Raw genomic sequence first — 12,823 nt, 5'->3', positions numbered from 1 at the left:
CTGCAATTGTTTCCAAGGTTACAATTGGTGTTCATCATTTCCTTGTGTCACTACTCATTGTACTTACTAAAAAAAAGTCTATAAACCAACTATTTAAAATATCCTCAAAGAGCTAAAGGAAATCATGAGAATGATGGGTCAACAAGAAGAGATCAATACCCAGATCAATACACAGATAGAGAAGTTGAAAAGTATAATTACTAAAATGAAAAATTCATGAAAAAATAAACAGGATATTTGAGCAGCCAGGAGAAAGAATCAGCAAACTTGAAAATAGGTCAATTGAGATTTCTCAGTCTAAGGAGCAGAAAGAAAAAACTAAACAACAATGAACAGAGCCTAAGAGACCTGTGGTATAGCATCAAATATACCAACATATGTATAATGGGAGTCCCAGAAAGAAAGCAGAGAGAAAAGAGCAGAAAAAAATATTTGAATAATGACCAAAAACTTTCCAAATTTGATGCAAAACATGAATATACATGTTCAAGAATCTTAATAAACCTCAGGATCCTCACTGAGAGACATTATAATCAACCTGCTGAAAGCCAAAGGTAGAATCCCACAAGTAGCAACAGAGAGATGACTTTTCACATACAAGCCATCCTCAATAAGATTAACTGATAATTTTCTCCTCAGAAACCATGTAGACTGGAAGGTAGTGACATGACATATTCTAAGAACTAAAAGAATAAAATGGTCAACCAAGAAGTCTATATCCAAGAAATCTATACTTCAAAAGTCAAAGAGAAATTAAGACCTTCTCATATAAACAAAAACAGAGAATCTATTGCTAGTAGACCCACTCTACAAGAAATGCTCACTGAGATACTTCAGGTTGAAATGAGAAAACACTAAATAGTTACTTGCATCAACATGAAGAAATAAAGGTAATTACACAGATAAATATAAAAGTCAGTATAAAAGTCGTGGTTTGTCACTCCTCTTTTTTCCTATATAATTTAAAGATCAAATATATAAAACAACAGTTATAAGTACTATATCAATGGGCACACAACGTAAAAAGATGTAATTTGTGACAATAACAACATCAGTGGGGGGGGGGGCAGAGCTATATAAGAGCAATGTTAAGTATACTATTGAAATTAGTATTAACTCAAAATAGATCATTATGAAATAGGCTGTCAGTTGTCATTCCCAGGCAACCACCAAGACAGTAACTAAAAAAATACAGATAGTAAGATAAATAAGAAAGGAATCAAAATGGTACAGTAGAAAATATCTACCATAAAAGAAGGCAGTAATGCAACGGAGGAATTTGAGGAATAAAAAAGATATGACATATAAAAAAATAGCAAACTGGCTCAACAACTGGCTAAGTAAGGCTGTCCTCAAGAGTTATTACAATAAACGTAAATGGTTTAAACTCTACAATTAAAAGACACACTTTGGCATAGTGGATTTTTAAAAATGATCTAACTATATGCTGTCTATGAAAGACCCACTTTAGATCCAAAGATATAAATAGGTTGAAAGTAAAAGGATGGAAAACTGTATTCTATGTAAACAGTAACCAAAAGAGAGTTGGAATGGCTATACTGATATTGGACAAAATAGACTTTAAGACATAAATTGTAACTAGAGAAAAAGAAGGAAATTATATGATGATAAAAGAGACAATATATTAAAAATATAAAACAATATAAACATATATGCACCTAACAACAGAATTCCAAAATATAGGAAGCAGAAACTGACAGAAGTAAAGGGAGAAGTAGACTGTTACACAATTGGAGAGTTCAATACTTCACTTTCTATAATGGATAGAACTACTAGAGAAAATATAAAAAAGAAATAGAAGACTTGAACAATACTATAAACCAGCTAGAAAAAGAAGAGAAACTGAACCAAAGCAAGAAGAAGGAAAAGAATAATGAAGGGCAGAGATGCATGAACTCAAGAATAGAAAAATAGAATCAATGAAATCAAAAGTAGCTTCCTTGAAAAAATTTAAAAATGGCAAAACTTTAGTAAGACTAAGCACAGAGAGAGAGAGACAGAAAGAGAGAGACAAATTTCCAAAAGCAGGTGGAGACAACAAACATAGCATGGTGGTTAAGAGTCTGGACTGTGGAGCCAGATTGCCAAAAGCAAAATGAAAGTAGGGACATTACTAACAACTTTACAGAAATTTAAAAAAAAAAGGATGATAAGGGAAAATTGTGAACATTTACATGCCAACAAAGTAGGTAATCTAAATTAAATGGACATACTCCTAACTATATGCTATATGTTATATATGTTATATGCTATATACCCCTAGAAACACATAAACTACCAAAACTGACTCAAGAAGAAACAGAAACTCTCAACAGAGCCATAGCAAATAAAAAATTAAATCCATAATTAAAAGCTTTCAACAAAGAAAAGCTCAGGACAAGATGGCTTCACTGGTGAATTCTACCAAGTGTTTAAAGAAGAATTAGCACCAATTCTTCTCAACTCTTCCAAACAACCAAAGAGGAAACACTTCTTAACTCATTTTATGAAGCCAGCCTTCTTCTGATAGCAAAGCCAGACACAGACATCAAGGAAAAGAAAACTATAGACCAGTATCACTATGAATATAGATGCAAAAAGTCATCAACAAAATACCAGTAAAAATATTTGAGCAGCATATACAGAGGATTGTATACGAAACCAAGTTGAATTTGTCCCAAGATCAGGAGAGTAGTTCCACATAGAATGAAAAAACAAAAAACTGCCATCATTTCAGTTGATGCAGAGAAGGAATATGACAAAACCCAACACACCTTCATAATAAAAAATGCTCAACAAACTAGGAATAGAAGGGAAATACCTCAACATTATAAAGAGATAATAAAGGGCATCTATGAAAAACCCATTAGCATCATACTTAATGGGGAAAGACTGGATGCTTTCTCCCTAAAATCATGAACAACACAAGGATGTCTACTCAGTACTTCTTTTCAACATTGTATTGGAAGTTCAATCTGGGGCAATTGTTCAAGAAAAAAAAGGTATCCAAACATGGCAATACTCCCCAAAGTGATCAACAGATTTAGTGCAATCTCTATCCAAATTCCATATGGCTGATTTAGAGAAATCATATATAATTGCAAGGGACTCTGAATAGCTAAGACAATCTTGAGAAAAGTAAAAAGTTGGTGAATTCACACTTCTCAATTTTAAAGCTTAATACAATGCTATATTAATCAAAATAGTATCCTACTGGCATAAGGATAGACCAATGGAATATAACTGAGAATCTAGAAATAAATCCATATATCCACAGTCAACTGATATTCAGCATGGGTTCCAAGACCCTAGTTCCAGAAAGAATAGTCTTTTGAACAAGTGGCAAAGGAGCAACTAGATAACCACATGCAAAGAATGAAGTTAGATAATATTTAAAATTAACTCAAAATGGATCCAAGACCTAAATATAAGAGCTAAAACTATAAAATTATTAGAAGGAAACACAGGGGTTAATCTTCATGACTTTGGATTTGGCAATAAGTTCTTAGACATGGCACCAAAGCATGAGCAACAAAAGAAAGACAGATAAATTGAACTTCATCAAAATAAAAACTTTTGTGTATCAAAGAGTACAAGAAATAAAGTGGATTCCAACATATGGAATGGAAGTACTTGCAAACCACGTATCTGATAAGACATTAATATCTAGCATATGTAAAGAACAACAATAACAAAACAATTCAATTTAAAAAATGGGCAAAATGGGGCGCCTGGGTGGCGCAGTCGGTTAAGCATCCGACTTCAGCCAGGTCACGATCTCGCGGTCCATGAGTTTGAGCCCCGCGTCAGGCTCTGGGCTGATGGCTCAGAGCCTGGAGCCTGTTTCCAATTCTGTGTCTCCCTTTCTCTCTGCCCCTCCCCTGTTCATGCTCTGTCTCTCTCTGTCCCAAAAATAAATAAACGTTTGAAAAAAAAAAAACCGAAAAAAAATTTTAAAAAAAATGGGCAAAAGGCTTGAATAGACATTTCTTCAAAGAAGATATAGAAATGGCCAATAAGCACATGAAAAGATGCTCATCATCATTAGTCATTAGAGAAATATTAATCCAAACCACAATAAGATACCACTTCACACCCACTAGGATTGCTATAATTTAAAAAAATGTAAAATAATAAATGTTGGAAAAGACATCAGGACATTGGAACTCTTATTATACATTGCTGGTGAGAATGTAAAACAGGGTAACTGCTGGGAAAGAGTTTGACTGTTCCTCTAAGAGTTAAATATAAAATTACCATGTGATCCAGCAATTCTAATCTCTTAGGTATATACCCAAAAGAACTGAAAACAGATGTTCAAACAAAAACTTCTACAAAGATTTCTTAGCAGCACTATTCACAATAGCTAAAAGGCAGTAACAATCCAATATTCATCAGAGGGTAAATGGATAAACAAAATGTTGTATATCCATACAATGGAATACTATTTGGCCATAAAAAGTAATGAAACACTGACCTCATTTCAACACGATGAATGTTGAAAACATTATGTTAAATGAAAGAAGCCAGATACACAAAAAAACATGTCTTATTGTTATTTCATTTATATGTAATATCCAGAATAGGTGAACACAGAGACAGATAGCAAATTAGATGTTAGGGGCTGGGGTAAGAGAAGAATGAGGACTGACTGTTGAATGGGTACATGGTTTCTTCTGGGGGTTACGAAAATGTTCTGGAATTAGATAGTGGTGATGGCTGCATAGTATTATGAATGTACTAAAAACCACTGAATTATAACTTTAAAAAGGCTAAAATGGTGAATTTTATGTTATGTGATATTTACCTCAATAAAAAAAATACAGCAACCAAATCCTACAGGATATCATTCTTAGGCTGGCATTTTAACTTTGCTTTTAAGACACCCTTCCAACATTCTAGCAGGCCAATAGTAGCTTCTGGTGATGCATTCCATGGGAAGATCAATGGGTCCTGTGATCATGTGCCCATTGTCATACATCTTTTTTTTAAGTTTATTCATTTATTTTTAGAGGTAGAGAGCATAAACAGGAGAAGGGCAGAGAGAGAGAGAGAGAGGGAGAGAGAGAATCCCAAGCAGGCTTTGTGCTCCACACTGAGCCTAATGCAGGGCTCAGTCTCACAGACCATGAGATCATGACCTGAGCTGAAATCAAGAGTCGGCTGCCTGACCAACTGAGCCACCCAGGTGCCCCTGTCATACGTCCTTTGCCATCAAGTGGGTCCCTTGGTATAAGACAATGTGGGATCTTAGGAAGATAAGTCAGACCCTTTGTAAGATCTCATATGGTGGTGCTGACTGAGGCATTGTTGGCAGGAAAGTCAATGAGAAGCAGATGCTGGCTGCTAGAAGTTGTGCCTGCATACAATGAATTATCAAGGCCTACTGAGATAAGGATGAGGAACCAAGAGTGCGTCTTTTGTCTTTCGTAAAAGAAGTTCAGACTCATGAAAATCTTCCTGAGATGCCCTAGGCAATGCTAGCACTTTATAGGGGTGATCCCTGGAAAAATGAGATGACTTTCTGCCTTTGTTAAAAACCAAAGCTTCCACTTGGGGTGCAACATGGTTAGCACCTTACGTACGCTGTCTCCATTGATTCTTTTGGAGGCTTTTCAAGATAAACATCCTCACTGTGCAAACGTGGGAATTATTGCCTAAAAGGCTAAGTCACTGCACTGTGATCACAGGACTAAGAGGTAAAGGTGACCATGAACAGGGCTGTTGCACTCTGTGATTCATGATGTTTCTTTAATGAGGCTTGGCAAATACATGACATGTCTACCACAATTACCTGTTTTAGTGCTCCTGGCAGACATTATTAATCAATCATGGCTTCCTTTCCCTCTGAGTCTGGATTCAGCTTTACCATCCTCTGCAAGACAGCCATTCTCAATCATAATTGGCAAATAAGATAAAAACTCCATTGTCATCCTAGCATCACACACCACACTGACTCCCTCTATCTGAACTGGCATCTCCTAAGCCAGTTTTGATGTCTACTTTGAGCCAGCATTGAGGTCCAAGTCAATCCAGAAGACTTTTCTAGACAACGTGGCCATTTCTTACCTGGTGGGGGGGGGGGGGGGCAGAATGAGATGTGAAGCTGGGAAGCTGGGCACCGATTGAAGACAGAGACAAGGGTCAAGAAACTGAAAGAAACTGGAGGAACTGAAGGCATATGTCCAAGGTCCCAGCCCCATATCTGCTTCATTTCCAGAATGAAGCAAATGACTCAGGCCTGGCCAGTCAGGCCCAGTAATTTTTTTTCCAAGATTTTCTTTAAATTCAAGTAAGTTAACATATAGTGTAGTATTGTTTCCAAGAGTAGAACCCAGCAATTCGTCACTTACATATAACACCCAGTGCTCATCCCAACAAGCGCCCTCCTTAGTGCCTGTCACTCATTTAGCCCATCTCCCTACCCACCCCCCCTCCAGAAATCCTCAGTTTGTTCTCTGCATTTAAGTCTCCTATGGCTTGCCTCCCTGTCTTTATCTTATTTTTTCTTTCCCTTCCCCTATGTTCCTCTATGTTCATCTGTTTTGTCTCTTAAATTCCACATGTGAGTGAAATCCATTTTTCTTTCTCTGACTGACTTATTTCACTTAGCAGAATACGCTTTAGCTCCATCCACATCATTGCAAATGGCAAGATTTCATTCTTTTTGATGAGTAAGTAATATTCCAGTGTGTGTGTGTGTGTGTGTGTGTGTGTGTGTGTGTGTGTGTGTGTGTACCACATCATCCTCATCCATTCATCAGTCAATGGACATTTGGGCTCTTTCCATAATTTGTCTATTGTTGATAGTGCTGCTTATAAATGTTGGGAAGTCCTAGCCTCGGCAGTCAGACAACAAAAAGAAATAAAGGCATCCAACTCGGTAAGGAAGAAGTCAAACTCACTTTTTGCAGATGACATGATATTCTATGTAGAAAACCTGAAAGACTCCACCAAAAAATTGCTAGCACTGACACATGAATTCAGCAAAATGGCAGGATATAAAATCAATGTACAGAAATCTGTTGCATTTCAATACATCAATAATAAAGCAGCAGAAAGAGAAACCAAGGAATCAATCCCATTTACAATTGCACCCAGAAACATAACTTGCCAAGGAATAAACCTAACCAAATAGGTAAAAGATCTGTATAGTGAAAACTATAGAACACTTATGAAAGAAATTGAAGAAGACACAAAGAAATAGAAAAACATTCCATTCCATGCTCATGCATTGGAAGAGCAATTATTGTTAAAACATCTATATTAACCAAAGCAATCTACACATTCCGTGCAGGCCCGGTAACTGAAAGGAGCACATGAGCTGGGCCAGGCCCAGGGAGTTGGGTTGAAGTTTTGGGAAAGAGGCAGGACAGCTAAACTGTAGAATGTCCACTTGGTGCTTCTGTGGCCATTTTGTTGCCATGAAAGGAGCACCTGGCTGAGAACAGAGTGAACAGTAAGTAAAGCAGAGCCAGGGATGGACAGGGCAGATTCTTGGTGCTATCACTTGAGCTCCTGGATGTAACCATATCTACAGTCATTTCCCTGCTCATTTTTTCCCCCTAAGCCAGTGGGAGTTGTGGCTTTTTTTTCTTTTGCTAGTTTCCAATGAAAAAATCCTGGTTAGCATAATCTATTTGTTTTCTATAACTGCTCTCTGCCTCAGTTATCATTTTAAAATATGTCCTTAATCTTCTATGAAGATTAAGCGTCTCTTCACTTATCTTTGCTCTAATTTATTTACCCCTCTCCCCACTATTAATGCTGCATGCCAACCTACAGGCACTTTCTGGGTCATCTGCTCAAACTCCTCCAGGGTTTATGAGAGATTGGCTGCCAGGCAAGCCTCTGTGCGTCTTTTGGAAAAACCTCTTTTTCTAAGACAGGAACTATTGTGTTTGTTACCTAATGTTCCCTGTGAAGAAATCATGACATAAAATCCTCTGAGTACAGTGCCAGGAAAATGTAGGTGCTATTATTATCTCCTTTTCACAGTGAGAAACAGGGACCCTGAAAGATTAAGTTTCTTGTCCAAGATCACACAGTTAATCCATGATGGATTCAAATCCAGGGCATGTGGCTCCTCAGCTCACTGTCTACACTGAAGTAGACTGTCTGCATCCAGTAAGTGGCTATGATTGCTGTTATTAGCAAGAATAATCAACTCCAACAAGGCTGATGACCTGATGGCTTTCTTATCCCTGATCACTGGCCCTTCCCCATCTTCCAATTGCCCCAAATTTGCTTTATAAAAAGTAATCTATAGCTGGAGGTGTGTGGGTGGCTTAGTCAGTTGGGTGTCACACTCTTGATTTTGGCTCAGGTCATGATCTCACTATTTGTGAGTTCAAGCCCTGCATCAGACTCTGCACTGACAGCACGGAGCCTGCTTGGGATTCTCCCTCTTCCTCACTCTCTGCCCCTCCCTGCTCTCTCCCTCTCTCAAAATACATAAACAAACAAACAAACAAACAAACTTTTAAAAAGTAATCTATAGCTGGATGAGAGGTAAAGTAGCCATGTTAGGACTTCCAGATGGAGACAGTCACTTAGGATGGACTCAAAGCTGTCTTGTTCCATAGTTATCTATTTCAATACATGAAGCTTCAGAACCAGTTTACTTGGTACAATAGAAGCTAGGTCCATCCCTACTTTATTACCTGGCTATTTCTGTTCCAGCCATTTGCCAGTCTAACCTGGGCACTGTGGCCGACAAGAATTGTGAGCCTAGGAGTGAAGAGATGGAGGGGCTCCAGGCCTAGCTGTGGATTAACTATGTACAACTTCAGGTCATTTTCAACCCCTCTCTTAACCTTACCTTCCACACCTACAAAATGGGTAAGTGTGTTAGGGGGTGTCTGACTAGAGTGATCTATCCCAAAGTGTTTTCTAGTAGTTATTTCTCAGAAGTTATAAAAAGGAGACACCACCTCCAACCCTTCCCTGGTCCAGGAATTTGGGGAACACTGGGTAGGACAAACTTAAACAAAAGCATATTTACCACAGGACTTCTCAGAAACTTCACTCTGCTCCTGTGCCTTGCAACTTCTCCCAAACAGGGAGATAGATAGAGCACCAGAACTCCCAAATTTACTTGACGAAGGAATTTTTTCTGGGTGCACTATTTTGTGGTGGAGTTGTTTTGTGAAACAGTATTTGAGGAAAGTTAGATTAGGGGATCTGAAGATTCTCTTTCAGCTCTGAGAAGTTGTAATTCAAAATTCATTATTTTGACTTAGGGCTCTGTGGGATGCTAAACTACACCCTGAATCATGGAAAGCAAAACAAACAAACAAACAAACAAACAAACAAACAATTATGGTCAGTCAAGCCTGGATGGAGTTCTGCTGTAATTTGTAGAATTCCAGTTGCTGAAAATGAGACTTTGTGAGTGGAATGGATGGTAATGATCCAATAAACAGAACATTCATGAACTTGGACCAGGCTGGGCAATAGAGGGAGCTATATTGAAAGCGGATCCTGCTATGAGTTTCCTTTTTAGAAATTCCAGGATGCACAGATCACCATTTCTGTACCACCAAATTCTGGGTTGGATATAAAGTCATAAACTTCATGGCTGGAGGACAGTGACCTAGAGACTCTGAGTTGTAAAACCAAAATGGCTTTGAACTTTTGGAGAGAGGAAAACCAAATGTGTGGTGGTGTGCATGTTGTCTGCAGGAAAGCAAATAAAAATGAGCAAACAAGCAACTCGCTGAACCTGCCTGGAGAAGAAATGGATTCCATGACAGCCCTTATTAGCAATTTTAAAACTGTGCACAATGCAATTGACATTCTCTTCAGGGAGCTTTCTTTATTTTCATATTTTGCTGAGTATAAAAAGTACCCATAGAAAAGGACTTCGTGGATTCTTTGTGTGTGTGTGTGTTTATTTATTTTGAGAGACAGAGCATGAGCAGGGGAGGGGCAGAGAGAAAGAGGGAGACACAGAATCTGAAACAGGCTCCAGGCTCTGAGCTGTCAGCACAGAGCCCGACGCGGGGCTCAAACCCACAAACCTTGAGATCATGACCTGAGCCGAAATCGGGCGCTCAACCGACTGAGCCACCCAGGTGCCCCTAAAAAATTTTTTTAATGTTTATTTATTTTTGAGGGACAGAGAGAGACATGGCACAGTGGGGGAGGGGTAGAGAGAGAGAGGGAGACACAGAATCTGAAGCAGGCTCCAGGCTCTAAGCTGTCAGCACAGAGCCAGATTTGGGGCTCGAACTTATGAGCTATGAGATCATGACCTGAGCTAAAGTCGAAGTCGGACGCTCAACCAACTGAGCCCCCAGGCGCCCCCTCAAGGATTCATTCTTGACTGAAATCCTCCAAGTCTATTTTCACTCATACTGAAGTTTCCCATCATGAGGGTTTTCAACAGGAAGTGAGGTATGTGACATTGGAGTCAGACATTTAGTCAATGAATATGTATTGGGTGGCCACTATGTGCCAAGCATTGGGAATACAGCAGCAAACAAAGGAGTCAGAAATCCCTATCCTAATAGTGCTGCCATCCTGTCTCTGTTACTTATCAGCTGTGTCCGCTTGGCCAAGTCTGGTAACCTCTCTGAGCCTCAGCTCATGACAAAATGATCACAGGATTGCACATAATTCCAGGCTTGCTGGAAAACTAAATGTCAGATTTTTCAGGGAGAGCATCAAGCCTAGGGTCTGGTGCTTAAGTGGCTTCTAGACACAGCAGTCAGTATTATGGCTCTTGCAGCCAGAAGGGGAGAAGGGAGTTCAGTTAGATTCAGGGAGGCTTCATTCTACAGGCAGAGGATTTAAAGAAGGTGCAGGATGGGCAGGAGCATCTGAGAATAGTGGCTCACCTTCCCAAATAAAGTCTTGCTTTTTTGCCTGCCCATCACCCGATTCCCCCAAGACTTCCCAGCTTCACCGGTGTGGGCAGCTGCTAGGCTGGTGACCTTGACCCGAGGGCCCTGCCTGCTGGTCTACATCCTCACACAGGGAGCCAGATTCCCTGTCAGACATTCAGCCCCCACTACTCTAGCCCCTTGGATATCCTCCGAGGTAACACGCGTGCCTCTATCCCAGCCTTGGGGCAGGGCAACCCTACCAGGCCCAAAGACATCCAGAGGGTGGTCAGCACAGATCTACCTGAAAGCAATTCACTCAGCACGTCCCAGGAGTCTGGAGACAGGGGTTCTTTGTCCTGCCTGCCTGTCTTCCCTCGTGCTCCTGAGCTGCTCATTTCCTACCTCTGGGTCAGGTTCTCCTTCACATACTGACGGGATGAGATCAGACAACCCTGGGCAGTCCCCCAGTTTTGGCATTCTACAAAGTACAACTATTCCTCTCATAGGACATCTGGCAGAGATTTGGAGCCAACCAAGCTTCAGATTGTCCAATATTACCTCCACTTTCTGAACTGTTTTTCTATCAGCAAAAATGGGGTTAATAATTCCTACCTTTAAATCAAGGCTGTGGACACAACAGAAAGAACATGAATCTTGAGTCAGACAGGCTTGAGTTTGAACACTGGCACTGCCATCTGCAAGGCAAGGCACTTCCTCTCTCTGTAGATGCCTCAGTTTCCTCATCTGTAAAACAGGCATATAGCATCTAGCTTGAAGAATTGTACAGGTGAGGCAAACCATGCATCATGCCTGCACATTGCAGATGATCAATAATTGACAGCTCTTATTGTTACTGTGGATGTTATTTACTCTACAAATAAGTGCCTGATTAAAAGCTGATACTGCCCCTAATTTCCACCCCTGTGCTCACCCTCTCTAGGTCTTTGATGCCAGGGTTCTTCCTATCTTTAATCAGTGATGGGGCCTCTATGGCTGAAAGCTACATCCAGAGGGAGCTCAGTGGCCACACCAAATTCCTCTTAGGCTGGAGTCCATGGTCCATGCAGTGTTCCCTATTGAAAGGTGTGTCCTCAAATACACAGTACCCTACTTACCCTCTTCTCCTGGGATCCTAATTCTGGTTCTTGCTTTTCAGCGAGTATAAAGCCACCCTTTCTTTGCGTGATTTGAGTCTGAAACTTACCCATTAGCTCACCTGTCACCACCTTCGTCCCCATGTGCTGCTGCACAGCTCTGACTGTCTATTCAGAAGAGCATGTGGCATGGACAAGAACCAGAATCCCTGAGTCTCAGAGTTGGAGGGGAATGAATGTTACTTAGTTGAAGTTCTCTTCTGGTGCTTGAAATTTCTCCACCCTACCCTTTGCTGAGAGTACATCCAGTCTATTCTTACTTGCCTCCAATGACGGGGAACTCACTAAATGCAAAAGTGGGTAATTTTATCATCCACCCACCGGTCAATTAGCCGCCTGGCTCACTAGAAAAAAAGGTCACTCAACAGCAACAAAAAAGCTTCTCATGGGTAAGCAATTTGTGAGTCGTAGTTCCAAAGAACAATACTGTTTTCTTGTCCACCCCTGTCCCCAACTCTGAACTTTGTGGCCACAAAAAAATGGAGATATGACATTTTCCTCTAGAATAACAAAAGTCTGTTAATGTGTCTCTTTTATTCACCCACCCGCTAGACATTCCCGTAAGGAATCTACTTTAGATGCCCACAGAGAATGTATTTTCAATTCTCAACATAATTAGCTAACTTCCAGAAGGAGAAGGAGAAGCATTTATGGGCATATCCTTGGCCAAATATCCTCTTCTACTTTCCAATAGGGAACCCAGAGCAATTTTAGGACACGACTCAGGGGGTAACATTGTTTTCCTTGTATAGCTTCAGAAACCAAGGCAGAGAAGCGAAGGTCACCCAACAAATCAAGGGCAAAGGCATGAACTAAATCCCAGGAATCTGAGACCTCCCA

At 40.1% G+C, this 12,823-nt stretch overlaps 1 long non-coding RNA gene across 1 annotated transcript in view; it reads right to left on the bottom strand.

Annotated features, from left to right (window-relative positions):
* LOC121041211 (uncharacterized) overlaps positions 1 to 11,629 on the bottom strand; it is a 47,390-nt gene extending 35,761 nt beyond the window's left edge. The window contains exon 1 of the long non-coding RNA XR_005795619.1: positions 11,442 to 11,629. This is a non-coding gene — a long non-coding RNA (uncharacterized LOC121041211). The remainder of the gene's footprint in view (positions 1 to 11,441) is intronic.
* Between the last annotated feature and the right edge of the window lie 1,194 nt (positions 11,630 to 12,823).

This window comes from Herpailurus yagouaroundi, unplaced genomic scaffold, assembly GCF_014898765.1.
Source record: "Herpailurus yagouaroundi ecotype Mexico unplaced genomic scaffold, PumYag 183, whole genome shotgun sequence".
Lineage (NCBI taxonomy): Eukaryota > Metazoa > Chordata > Mammalia > Carnivora > Felidae > Herpailurus > Herpailurus yagouaroundi.
Note: the sequence above shows the minus strand (reverse complement) of the source record. Positions and strands in the feature narration are given on the sequence as shown.